The sequence below is a fragment of the Euprymna scolopes genome, chromosome 21, assembly GCF_053919585.1.
Source record: "Euprymna scolopes isolate OS-2025 chromosome 21, ASM5391958v1, whole genome shotgun sequence".
Taxonomy (NCBI): Eukaryota; Metazoa; Mollusca; class Cephalopoda; order Sepiida; family Sepiolidae; genus Euprymna; species Euprymna scolopes.
Window position 1 is genome coordinate 73471097 of NC_136502.1, and position 15224 is coordinate 73486320.

The following is a 15224-nucleotide window of genomic DNA, read 5'->3' on the forward strand; positions in this document are numbered from 1 at the left end:
CTTTTTCCTCCGCCAGTATTGAATGAATTAGCATATCGGTCAAGGGAGATAACTCAGCATATTTTGAGCTGTCGTCTGTCCCTCTTTTCTAGTTGTGTTTACTTTTTCGCTTTTTGTTTTAGTTTCGTTCTATACGTTCGAGAATAAAGTCTTTTTGTCCCTTCAAACGGTTTCGTGTGATATAGTATTATTTACTGGCGCTCGGTCTTCGTTTTCACACGATCTTGGTTTTTGATCGCAAGGTCAAGGCTGCTATTTGTTCTACAAAATTGCAGGTGGCAACCATCTTCATTCAATGCTTAAACACTTTAATCTTGCATTTCTCGAGTTTGGATGGGTAAAATAAATTAGGTCAAGGCTGCTTATTGGTCTATGTTGAATTTTATTCATTCACTTTTAATTTTGCATTTTAGATGGATAAAATCAATTAACTTTTTACCCGAAACCACTCATAAGAAACATTTTTGGTTATCCTGACGCACAGCACTCCTTTGTTTACCTCGGAAGTGACGTCACACAAATCTTAATACGGATGGCTACAATTGTAAAAATAATTTGTTTTATTTTTCTTTAATTTTGAGCTCCTTTTTTCTCCCGTTTGTTTTTGTTTTCTACAATTAATAAACCAGTTTACAAGTAAAAAATAATTTGTTTTACTTTTTAATTACCAACACAGTAGGGAATTTAATTTTTTTTTTCTCTCCCATTTGTTATATTGGTATTTGAGCGGAGAATCTAACATTTCTTTTAATTTTGAGAATTTGTTTTAGTTTTTAATTACTAACACAGCGGAGAATTTAATTTTTTTTTTTCTCCCATTTCTTATTTTGAGCGGAGAATTTATTTTATTTTCATTTTGAGCTCTTTTTCTGATCCAGCGTTACCTTTTATAGGTACTCCTGCAGTCCTACACTTTACGACCCGAGCTATTTTTTAACGCTATTATTTAGAAAATAGGGTGTATTGTAAGTATTCTGTACTTTCACCTAACAATTCAATTAAAAAAAAGGTAAATATGAAGAATTACTCCACCCTCGAAAATTCCTTTAAAATTACCACTCTTAAAGGTTTTCGGGGTCACTGAAAACGAAAATAACGTTTAAAATTACGGCAAACGAGTAGTTTCCAAGATATGAAGAAATGTTAGTTTTAAAGAAAGAAAAATAAAATAAATTATTTTTACAATTGTAGCCATCCGTATTATAAGATTTGTGTGACGTCATTCCGAGGTAAACAAAGGAGTGCGGAGCGTCAGGATAACCACATTTTTAATGCCTACACAGACTTATTTTCTCATATCACCAACAAATCCTATTTAGTAACACGTCTTCCCACCCGTTAAGCTATAAGCAGCCATCTGTTTATTTTTGTGTAGAAACCAATTTGAACATATTTTGAAATTAAAAACAAAACAAATTTAGTTTTAGCATGTGAAAAGTATGTATATGGTTGGTAGATAATTAAATTCTACTGCATTTGGTATAAGTTTTTTAGGGTTTTTTTTTTTTTTTTGCTGTTGTTGCTTTTTTTTATATATAGTTTCCAGTCCACTGTTACCTTTTCGGTATTATTATACAAACACCGTGACAGCGTTAGGGTTAGGGTTAATTCGCTGTCACGGTGTTTGTATAATAATACCACCTTTTCTACACTTTAAATAAATAAATACTTTTACAGTAAGAGGAGTGAGTGTTTAGACCGTATTTTAAGCGCTCTCTTTACTTTAAAAGTATTTTTAAACTATAAAGGCTGGAACGCCCCGTCCCACCAATAAAATGTACGTAGAAAAATCGATTTTATAGCGAGTTTTAAGAATGGTTAACCGAAACAAAATGGTGAAAAAACAAACAAAAAAAAAACAGTCACTAAGTGTACCTATTTACTATGCCTCCCCACGGGACAGAGTTAGACACCAGGGTCGTTTTTTAACGTGGAGAAAAGGTAACTAACGGCAATAAATGCTACTTTTCTACCACTTGAATGAGTTTAGTTTCTGTTTTAAAATATTTTCAAGCGCTTTTTTTTTTTTCTTTTTAATATAAAATTGCGGTGTGTGGGTGTCAAAAAATATCCCGATTTCTTAGAAAAAACCCGCTAACCGCTGGATCAAAATTTTATCCGATAGATTGCAAACGAAATAGCCGGTTCAAGCGGGTAAACCGCTAAATTGCAACACTGACCGGAAGTAGACGGTGTCGTCGGTGTACAACAAATAAATGACCCCATTTAAACTCGGTGTCTTCTATTTTCAAATATAAGCCGATAACAATATAAGAATTACTTTGATGGTCACCGTCACCACTTATCAAGGCTCGGAGGGCACTCAAGAATAAGTGTTAACTATTAGGTAGATAGTGAGAAACGATCAGCCACAGTGTAGGGATAGATTATCTAAATGAATGACACATTCCTAGCAAAACGATATTGTGTATTGAATTTAAACTCTTCATTTTTAGTTTTTCTTTTTTCTACGTACACTACAATTTAATATTTTTCTTAGACCGAGAAAATTCTATATTAACCGTAATTTAATTAATATCCTCCGCTAACGACTCCCGTCCTAAAAAAAGATGATATTTTACAATTTTAGGCGATTACATGAGAACACTATGAATAACTTGGAAGAGAGAAGAAAAATAGAATTTAGAATAAGAAATCAGTTTCGTAAGATAAAATGGCCCATCCCTCGCAAAACGTACAAATTTTATCTTCAAAGAGCAATAAATGAATAAACATAAGTACGATCTTATTTGCCCACTCTTGGCAACGACGCATATTAACTCATTCTAGCCATTTGTGCTCCGTGAAACAGGAAATAGACGGCAACAGATATGGTCTTGTAGCAGACACAAATGGACCCCTTTTCTTCTCGCGCATTCGCTTCCTCTGAGTGAGTGATGAGGCGCTAGACTGTCCAATCTGAGGACTTGCGCACGAATACAAATTGACCCCTAGGGACCAGACAGCTTCCGGTCCCAGAAGAAAACTCTCTCTTACGCTACCAGCCTTCGTCGGGGCTAGACGCCTGTTCTCTTCGCTGCTCCTACTAAAGGTATTGACGACAGCCGCGCCCGCGGGTTGTAACTACCTCGTAAGGCAGTGGAGACCCGACTCTACTTTCTTCCTTCAGTACGCTTTGCAAATAAACCTTTCCTTTGTTAAGTTGAAGAAGTTGTTTGTCATTGTTCATAGAATTGTGTTATTTTATTTTATTAGGGAAATTTCCTAAAAATGGTGACCCCGACGTGATAACACATTTCCGAACAGACACTTCTTTCGCTTTTTAACAGGGTAAGGCGCGCATTTTAAAAACCAGCACATGGTTTCCAACCACACACATAAACAGACAACGGATTCGGGAGAGCACATTTAAGACTTAAAAAAAAAAAAAGACGTTATTTCCCTCTCTTCCTTATCGTTTTTTTCCCGTTATATATATATATATATATATATATATATATATTATAAACTAAGGAGCATACAAAAAAAAAACAAAAAAAAAAAAAAAAACAAAGAAAAAACACCCTTTTCTTTCACAACGGCGGGCTACACATAAAAAAAAGAACGCCAACCTACAAAAAGAGGTGACACTTTCTTGGTGTACGAAAAAGAAAAAACTCAACAAAAAAAAAAAAAAAAAAAAAAAAAGAACTTTCACGAAGTTTTTCCGCATTAGCACTCTTCGGCCAAAATGTAAGTACTTAAAGAGTTCATTTATCTTCAGGTTCACACACATTTATAAAAAAAAAAAAAAAAAAAAAAAAAAAAAAAACCCATATTGTCCACATTTTTTTTTGCTTCACGGCTCTTCCTGATATAATTTTGTTTTAGCTTTATTTCATGGTAATTTTGTTTCTTTCTTCTCCTCCCCCATTAGCCTGTTAAATTTTTTTTTTTTTTTGTATTGTCTCTGTTTAAAGATTTTCTCCATATTTCTCCTTTCTTCTCCACGTGGTCCATATTCGGCGTCCTTTCAGATTTCGGATACATTATATATATATATATTTTTTTAAAAATATTTGGTATCTACTTTCGGTAGTGACGATGACAACGTTGCCTGCCTTCGCTGGGGACGTCCGGGTTTGATTTGCTCAACTCGAGTCTTATTTTGCGGCGAACAACGTGTCAGAGCAAGCGAAGCTGCACATTTTATTCAGTGCCTTCCCCGCGTCATTGACTCCTGCGGTCAAGGACTTAATAACGGACACCCCGTATAACTCCACTTACGATAGCATAAAACGGGAGGTGCTACTACGGACGTCCGTGTCGGCGGAAAAGCGTTTTCAAACGCTGGTCCATGACGAGCACTTAGGTGACCGCAGGCCGACGGAACTACTCCGTAGAATGAGGGAACTGGCAGAGGACGTCCCTCCTGACAGTGCCTTAATTAAGCAACTCTTTTTCTCAAGGCTGCCGGCGCAGGTAAAGGCCATACTTGCGCCAATGTTTGAAAAACACACCGTCGATGTAGTAGCAGCATCGGCGGACAAGGTCATGGACTTTGTGAGGGGGCCTACCACCGCGGCGATTCCACAACAGCCTGCTGAGGTACCCGCAGGCACCGCGAATGTAAGACAGGATGCTACATCGGTGGCTATACTAACGGCCATCGAACGCCTCACTAGAGAGGTGAGCAAGCTCAATATGGGCAGGTCGCACTCACCCAGACGCCGCTACAAAAGCCGCTCATCTTCCCCGCACCACCGTCGCCGTGCAAACATGCCGGGACTATGTTTTTATCATAGTCGCTATGGCGCTGAAGCACGGAATTGTAAAATGCCCTGCACTTTTAACAACCAGGGAAACTAAATTGTGGAAAGACGAGCACGGCAAACTTTCCACAAAATGCAAATAACCGTGCCTATTTCGTCACTGACGTAAAATCTCAAGCACGTTGCTTGGTAGACACTGGCGCTGTTTGTAGTATATGGCCACTTAGGCTACTTAAAGAAAGGCCACCAGTGTCATTGATAACACTGCAAGCGGTGAACCATTCACCTATCCCCACGTACGGTCAAATTTCACGTTCTCTGGACTTGAATTTACGGAGAGACTTTACGTGGGTTTTCACTGTAGCAGATCTACCGTACCCCATACTAGGCGCGGATTTCTTGCATAATTTTAATTTAATGGTCGACATGCGCAGACGCCGGCTGATAGACGCTAGCACGGAACTTTCCGTCCCTGGCTCGTTAGCTAATGCCCCATCTATCAGCCCGGTATTTTTCATTGCCGCTGCAAATGACCCATACCATGAGGTGCTACACTCCTACCCGGAGTTAACCAATTTAAATTTTGTGGTGAGCAAACCCACGCACACCACAAAACATCATATTGAGACCACAGGTGCTCCTGTGTATTCACGCCCTCGTCGCCTTCCTGTGGATAAACTTAAAGCAGCGAAGGCAGAATTTAATCATATGCTACAGTTGGGAATTATACGCCCCTCGTCCAGTCCTTGGGCTTCCCCTCTGCATATGGTTCCAAAACGAGACGGAGATTGGCGTCCAACTGGGGACTATAGACGACTCAACGCCATGACGGTACCTGATCGTTACCCAATCCCGCATATTCAGGACTTTGCTTCCTCTCTGCATGGCTGTAAGACTTTCTCTAAGCTAGATCTGGTTAAGGCTTACCATCAGATCCCGGTGAATCCGGCCGACATACCCAAGACTGCGGTTACAACCCCATTTGGAGCGTTTGAATTTCTTACTATGCCTTTCGGCCTACGTAACGCTGCCAGTACTTTTCAGCGCTTTATGGATGAAGTAGTGCGTGATTTAGATTTCGTCTATAACTATATAGATGACATTCTCGTGGCTAGTGCCTCACCTGAGGAACACGTCACTCACCTCCGCCTACTTTTTGAACGGTTTCAGCAATACCAAGTGAGGATTAACCCTGGTAAGTGCGTTTTCGGTGTTACGTCACTAGTTTTCCTGGGCCACATTATCAGCCCAGACGGTATATCTCCGTTACCGGAAAAGGTGAAGGCTCTACAAGACCTTCAACCGCCCACTTCACTTCGCCAACTTAGGCACTTCCTTGGTCTGTTGAATTACTACAGACGCTTTATCCCACGCTGTGCGGATCTCTTAGCTCCTCTTTCCGACCTGTTACGTAACAGGAAGAAGAAAAACGAGCAGATCTCACTTAATGAGATCCAACTTAGAGCATTTGCTGAAGTGAAAAATAAACTAGCGACGACATCTTTGCTTGCGCATCCTGTACCCGATGCCCAGTTTTCACTGGTCGTTGATGCATCGGGCACAGCTGTAGGTGCAGTGCTGCAACAGCAGCACCAACAACAGTTACAACCTCTTGCATACTTTTCGCGACAGCTGAAACCGGCCGAACAACGTTACAGCATGTTTGGCCGCGAACTACTGGCAATGTACCTCGCAGTGAAACACTTCCAACATTCACTCGAGGGCCGACAATTTGTGATCTACACCGATCACCGTCCGCTTACATACGCACTGCGTGCTAAGCCGGACAAATATTCTCCCCGCGAAACACGTCATTTGGACTTTGTTTCGCAGTTTACTAGTGATATCCGACATATCGCGGGTGAGCAGAACGCAGCAGCAGACGCATTGTCTCGCCTGCCCATCAATTCTCTGTCCTCACCATCGGATATCGATTTGCAACAGATGGCCTTAGACCAGCCAAGTCTGGACACGTTGGATCCATCGTCACCTGAATTCGGGACTTGCAAATTCGCATATCTGCCCGTGCCTACTTCTGACACGCAGATCATCTGTGACACCTCAACGGATTCACCTCGACCATTCGTTCCAACGACCCACCGTAGAGTTGTTTTCGACACTCTACACAACCTGGCACACCCCGGACGCAAAGCCACAGTAAAGCTGATTACAGCTAGATTTTTCTGGCCTAACATGAGGCGTGACATCATTGCTTGGTCACGTTCCTGTGTATCCTGCCAAAAATCAAAGGTGCACGAGCATATCCGCGCACCCCTTGGAACATTCAGCACCCCAGACGCTCGGTTTAGCCATGTTCACATTGACTTGGTTGGACCATGGCCGGTCAGTCAGGGATTCACTTATCTCCTGACCTGCATAGACCGTTTCACACGGTGGCCAGAAGCCATCCCACTTAGTGACATTTCGGCTGAATCTGTAGCGCGAGCCCTTATATCAGGCTGGATATCGCGCTACGGAGTTCCCACTACAATCACCACTGATCGTGGTGCACAATTCGAATCCCACCTATTCCGGGAACTGTCCAAGATCCTCGGGATCACTCGCATTCGGACAACAAGCTATCACCCTGCTTCAAATGGGATGATAGAACGCTTCCATCGCCAATTGAAAGCTGCATTACGCGCTTACCCTGATCAACAGCGATGGAGCGAGTACATACCGGTCATCCTTCTTGGCTGTCGGGCATCAATCAAGGAGGACCTGGGATATTCCGCAGCCGAACTGGTCTATGGAGCACCTCTATCGTTGCCAGGTCAGATGCTGACCCCGATAGAGGATATATCAACTGACACAGCTCTATATGTCAACAGACTACGAGCTTATCTCAGTAAGCTACCGCCGATGCACCCTAGGGAACAGACCATTAAATCTTTGGTTCCGAAGGACATAGCGACATGGACTCACGTGTTCCTTAGAAAGGACGCAGTAAAAGCCCCCCTAACTCCACCTTACACTGGCCCTTATCGCGTGCTTTCACGCACTGATAAAACTTTTATCCTAGACATTAGTGGTAAAAAAGAGACAGTATCGGTAGATAGGGTAAAAAGAGCCTTTCTGGACACATTAACACCTGAGCCACACATTCCTCCAACATACACACAGCATAATCATACACCTGAGGTAAATGTTCCACGTGAGAACAATTATGTGACCACTACACGTAGTGGTCGACGGGTACATTGGCCGAAGAGACTTTGCAAAACAGTGTATTTCTGTTGAAAAAGAACATTTTTTCTTCTCTCCTTTTTAGAGCAGAACGTTTTCTGCAAATATTCCAACTTTTCACAGAAAAGTAAGAACATTTTTTTTCTGCAAGAAAATAACCTAAAGAGACGGACATTTCTTATTGTATTTTTCTTTCTGCTATTTGTTATGCTACCTTTCTCTCTGTCGGCTTTCAGCCTAAGCAGGGGGTTATGTAGCAGACACAAATGGACCCCTTTTCTTCTCGCGCATTCGCTTCCTCTGAGTGAGTGATGAGGCGCTAGACTGTCCAATCTGAGGACTTGCGCACGAATACAAATTGACCCCTAGGGACCAGACAGCTTCCGGTCCCAGAAGAAAACTCTCTCTTACGCTACCAGCCTTCGTCGGGGCTAGACGCCTGTTCTCTTCGCTGCTCCTACTAAAGGTATTGACGACAGCCGCGCCCGCGGGTTGTAACTACCTCGTAAGGCAGTGGAGACCCGACTCTACTTTCTTCCTTCAGTACGCTTTGCAAATAAACCTTTCCTTTGTTAAGTTGAAGAAGTTGTTTGTCATTGTTCATAGAATTGTGTTATTTTATTTTATTAGGGAAATTCCCTAAAGTCTCCACGGTCACCGGAAAACTCGTACCCGGAAAACCTACCCCTTTTTGCTAGGTAGGAAAACTGGTCCCTTATTGAATAAAAATCGATTGAAAACACATTTTATGACCGTTCTTGAAAGAGATCTTGTTATTAAAAGAGATTATACCCCCCACATAATATTTAAAAAAATATTATTGCTTAGTATTGTTTTTTTAATCGATTTTCTAAGTGTCCATTTTTTAACCTAACTGGCTAAGTTGTTAGTGGTTTCACTTATTTTAAAGCGTTTATTCTGTTAAAAAAAGAGACGAGACCGCATAATATTTTTTAAAAATATTTATACTTATTTATTGTTGCTTTTAAAAGGGAAAAATCGATTTTCCTACCTAGCTGGCTAAGTTGTTAGTGGTTTAATTTATTTTGAAGCGTTTATTTAGTGAAAAAAAAACAAACAAACAAAAAAAAAAAAACAAGTAGCGTCGAGTGTTACGCGAGAACGAGAAATATTGTCCGACATGAGGGTATAACATCTTAGGGATCTTGATAATCGCTACAAAATAGAAAATTAAAGAAAATACCGAGGGCGATTTAGTTTTCCTCAAAAAGAAAATAAATTTGAATATTTTTTAAATATAATTTAGAGAGAGAGAGAGAGAGAGAGAGAGAGAGAGAGAGAGAGAGAGAGAGAGCAGGGGTTAACTATGAATTTAGGAAAACTCGTCCCGGGAAAACTCGTCCCGGGAAAACTCGTCTCGGGAAAACTCGTCTCCGGAAAACTTGTCTCCGGAAAACTCGACCCCTTTCGCTAGGTAGGAAAACTGGTCCCGTATTGAATAAATACCGATTGAAAACACATTTTATGATCGTTCTTGAAGGAGATATTGTTTTTTAAAATAGACTATAGCCCCCCCATAATATTTAAAAAAAATATTTTTTCTTGTTTAATGTTTTTTTTTTTTTTTTTTTTTTTTAAATAAAATCGATTTTCTAAGTGTCCATTTTCTACCTAACTGGCTAAGTTCTTAGTGGTTTCACTTATTTTAAAGTGTTTATTATGTTCATAAACGAGACCGCATATTTTTTAAAATATTAATATAAAAAAGAATTTACTTATTTACTGTTGTTTAATTGATTTGGAATCGTTTATTCGATAAAGAAAAAAAAAACACTGAAAACAAACAAAAGTGTTACATGAGAACAAGAAATAATGTCCGGTATATGACATCTTAGGGGTCTTGATAATCGCTAAAAAATAGAAAATTAAAGAAATTACTAAGGGAGATTTGGTTTTAAAAAGAAAATAATAAATTTTAATATTTTTTAAAATATAATTTTGATAGGGGGAGGGCCCGGGAGGGGTAAAAACTATATCTCCCTCCGAAAAACAACCAACAAAAAATGAAATATAAAAGATTCTTGATAAACGATAGCGGAGTTTTCAATAAATTGATCAATAAATTTATTTAGTGATTACTTTTTCTCTTAATGATTGATTTTAGAATTTTGAGGTAAAAATTAAAAATGAGTTAACGAGAGATTGTTAACACATGCATCTCTCGCGCCAAAAAAATATTTCGCTTTTAATTTATTAGTTAATTTTTGCAAAATTTGACAGGACGACAATAAATGTTGATAATTGATAAAATTATAATTTTACATAACGCATGAGTGCATTTGGTATGAGAGAAAACAAAAACATAACAACAACAAAAAAAAACCTATCATAATTAAAAAACAAAAACAAAAAAGTAACGAAGAATCGAATCGCTCCCTGTTTTTTAATTTTTTTGTTTTGTTTTTTTATTATTGTTTTTATGACTCCAGAAAACATCGTTAAAATAAGAACAAAAAAATTTAGTATTAACTTTGTATGAACATAATAAACGCTTTAAAATAAGTGAAACCACTAAAAACTTAGCCAGTTAGGTAGAAAATGGACACTTAGAAAATCGATTTTATTTAAAAAAAAAAAAAAACATTAAACAAGTAAAAATATTTTTTTTAAATATTATGGGGGGCTATAGTCTATTTTAAAAAAACAATATCTCCTTCAAGAACGATCATAAAATGTGTTTTCAATCGATATTTATTCAATAAGGGACCAGTTTTCCTACCTATAGAAACAGACGAGTTTTCCCGAGACGAGTTTTCCCTAGACGAGTTTTCCCCGAGACGAGTTTTCCTGGGACGAGTTTTCCCGGCACCGGTATTTTAATGTCATATGGTATTTTAATGTCATATGTCAGAGTTTTCCGGAGACGAGTTTTCCAGGGACGAGTTTTCCTAAATTCCGTATGGCGATAATATCAAATTACATAATTTGCTTCTTGTCTAGATTTGAGCATATAAAAGTATTTTCAAGAAATTAAAAAAAAAAAAATCTTTATGACGTACCCGTCCCGTCACCGCACGAAGATATCATATACCAAAAATCATGTAAATCGATCAAGTAGCTTTTTTTTTTCTTTTTTTTTTTAAAGAAAATCAAATTTTATGACACATTTTGTCAAAGCATTAGTGTGTCAGATTTTTGGGGGAATTTTTGACACCCTTAACACAAAAATGCGAATAAAATATACAAAACTCGTAATTTTTCTTTTAAAAGTAGTTTGTTTAATTTCTTTATGGAACATACTTCCAAAATAAACTATTTAAGTTTTTTGAAAAATAATAGAAATATTATTTTTTATTTAAAAAAACAACAACAGTGTTTACAAAGTGCCTGCGCGCGCTTATGGTCATGCACTGCATGAAAAAATGGCTGCATGAGTCATGCAGCCATTTTTTTTTTACGTAATAAAATGAATTGAATTTTACGAGTTAAATTTTTTTCAATTTTTTTAAATTAAAAATCTATCCAAATTTTTCTATTTTTTAAATTTGTACAATATTTTCAGATTAAATGTGAAATTTTATGCTCTTTCCAATAAACCGAATATAATATTCTAGACAAACGTTTTTTTAATTCACCCCCCCCCCCATTTTGAAATGTCTATTAAAATGAAAATAATTAATTTTCTCACCTCAGATTTATATATCACAAATTGAAGATAAAAGATCAATAAATAAAATAATCTAATTTAAAACAACAACAACAACAACAACAAAAAAAGAATAGTTTTGTGCAAATTTACCTGTAAAGTCAAAAGTTTAAATCCTTTTTCTTTAAACCTGGTTGATTTTTTTTTAAAGTAAAACCTCATATTTTTTAAATTTTGTTCTGAAAAGATTAAATACCTACAATAATTTTTTCTGCTTCATTCAATGTTTTTTTCTATATTTAAAACAAAATCACTTCATAAAGAAGAAATAAAATATATTTTAAAAAAACCAAAAAAACTCATGTATTTCTTTAAAAAAGAAATGGAAAATCGGTCGAGTGGAATTTTTTTAACGGCAAAAACTGATAAGTGAAATGTAACCATTTTTAAAGTTATGACTAACTACTTTTTACAGCCAGCAATAGAAAGAGAGATTAATTCTGGCGCTTAAGGCCACCGAGCTTCTCAACTCGAATAAAAGGAGACATTTGTCTCCTTTTATTCCAGTTATGAAACATCAGATGTTGCGGTATTTTTTTATCCCTTGCTTAAAAAGGTATTTTATTTAAAAAAAGACATGGCATATAAAATATAAATACGGATAAATTCTTATCAATGAAGAATGGAAGCTCCCATTGATTAGTATATTTTATAGGTAAGTGATTTTTTGGAATTTATATATATATATATATATATATATATATATATATATATATATTATATTCGAAGTAAGTTAAAATTTGTTGATTTTCTTGAAATCTTTTTTTAAAGAAAACCGATTTTAAAAAACAAATATTGCATATTTTGTTATTAAACCTGTTATTATTTTAAAATTTGGTCTTTGCTCCTTTTATTGAAAAAAAATTAGGGTTTGAATTATATTTTTCAAGTAGTTATAAGCTTCTAGAATGTAGGATCAAGAAGGGCAGACAATCGACTTTGAAAAAAAAAAAAATCTTTCCACCCTCGAAAATTCCTTAAATTACTACTTTTAAAGGTTTTCAAGGACACTGAAAATGAAAATAACGTTTATGGGTAAAATTTTAGAAAAAGCGTGTACTCAAATTAGTAGAAAAAAAAAATTTATCTTGTAGATTTCGGTTTACTGAAAAAGAATCTGAAAACCGTATCCGTCGCAAATAAATAATTTTGGAGATATTAATATTTTTCTAAGGAATTATTTTCTTTGTATAATCAGCTACAATGGCGTAAGTCGCCTCATTACGCATGCGCGCAGACCGGAGAGAAATCACATTTATTTTTAAAAACTAGCATTTTATTAGTAAATAATAAGTAAAAAGTAAATATCACAACGCATCATTGTATTTGTTTATGTCATTTCGGTTGTTGCGTTCGTGTGTGCACTAGCGTAAAGTGACTTGCGCAAGCCTTTTCTAGTCTCGCACAAAAACACGCATTTACATCTCAAGCCATATTTCTTGTAATATACATACGCGCACACAAACATACACGCGCACGTCCACACATGTACATATAGTCACATTCGCGTATATACACTCACATTCATGTGTATACACACACACGTTAACGTACACACATGTACTCACATACGCACACATGTACACACACATGGGCAACGTCACTTCCCCTTTCAAAGGAAATCCACACATGCGCAAAAGACCACTGGAAGCAACTATAAAAGCAAGAGCAATAAGCAGCTTCTTTCTTTTCGGACCAGCATCCGAGCTGAACGGTCGACGAACGCGCCTCACGCCACCCGCTAATATGCTTGGGACAAGAGTTAACAGGCAGTACGTACACCTTATACGCTTTCTCTCTCCATGAACTGGATTGACATTCTCACTCTTTCTCTCTCTATATATACAACTTGTGCCTGAGAATACCTTTGCTTAGCTGACCTGCTAACATGGTGCGCAGCTTAACTGATGTCAACCCTCTCTCTCTTTCTACATGCCGGACAGCCATTTCTCGTTCCACTACATTACTCACTTTTCTTGCCACGCGTGAACAAATGAAGGTGAGATGAACACGCATTTCCTTCTCTTTCTACACCACAAGTCCCACAACAAACGATGGTGACACCCGCGCGGACATGAACACATGTTATACCTAAAACATTCATTTTTCAACAGGAAATAAGCGACACGTTTATTTTATCCAGCAATTGAGTTTTTGTTTCCTTCATTCCATTCATTTCATTATTTTCTTTTGTAATGGGATTAGGATTTATATATCCTAGTCTTCTACAGACTTGTCACATTGCAGAGGAATTTTTAGCAGGCATTTTAAATAAGAAGAAAGTTTTTTTTAAAAAGTTCATTTTTTCTGTGTTATGTCGTTTTTAATGCGTTTTAATTGATCTAAAAAATTAGGTTTTCATGAGCGGTTTACAAAAACATAATGAACCGTTTTCCTGTAAGTAACGTGCCGATATTTATCGAGCAGAGTACTGATTAACATTTCATAAAAATTCTGTGTTTACATTAGGGTGTTGCAACACCGCCCCTGCCCCCCTCCGCCCTGCCAATGTAAACACAGAATTTTTAGGAAATGTCAATCAGTACTCTGCTTGATAAATGTCGGCACGTTACTTACGGAAAAAACTGTTAATTAAACTGTTAAGCTATACAAGTTCTTGGTTGTGAAAACTTATTGACAGCATTATTTTTACTATTAAATGAGGTGAAAACTATTTATTTTTATTTTATGAAAATATTTCTTGTGATTTAAAATGTTTGCCATGTATTCATGCGCCTTGTGAAATGTCACGTGACTACCGCTCAAGCTTAGCGTAAATGAAGTCAGTGAAATGGTGTCTGTACGCATGCCCAATTAGGCAACTTACGCCATTATAGCTGATTTTCCAAAGAAAATAATCCCTTGGAAAAATATTAATATCTCCGAAATTATTAATTTACGACGGATACGGTTTTCAGATTCATTTTTAGCACACCGAAATCTACAAAAACGATATATTTTTTCTAATAGTTCGAGTTCACGCTTTTTCTAAAATAATATCCGTTTGTGAACACAATTAGGCCACAACCCCGCACCCCCAAATGTAAACACAGAATTTTTGTTGGGGAGGGGGGGTATGTGGGTGCTCATTTTACGTTAAATTATGTTCATTGTACGTTGACCCCCCCTCTTCCCCCAAAAAAGGTGTCCATAAACTGGGTGCTCATTTTACGTTAAATTATTATAAAGTCATTGCCGGGACCCCACTTTTTGGAAACTAACATTTCTTCATACCTTGGAAACTACTCGGTTGCCGAAATTTAAAAAGTTATTCTCGCTTTCAGCACCCCCGAAAGTGGTAATTTTAAAGGATTTCGAGGGTAGGAAGTTGATTGTCTGCTCGTGTTGATCCTACATCCCCGAAAGATGTCGCCAGCTTTTCATTTGAAATTAAGATGACACAATAGACTCCTTCGACAAAATGTATCATAAAATTTGATTTCTTGAATAAAAAAAAACCCTACTTGATCGATTTACGTGATTTTTGGAATATGATATCGTCGTGTGGGGACAGGTATGTACATCATAAAGCTGTTTCTTGAAAAAAAAATTCGGCCCAAATCTTGATATTGAACCCATAATTTTTGGAATATGGCATCTTTGTTCTGAGACGAGTGCGTACAATAGAGACTTTTCTGTATTCTCTTTACGTTTATTTG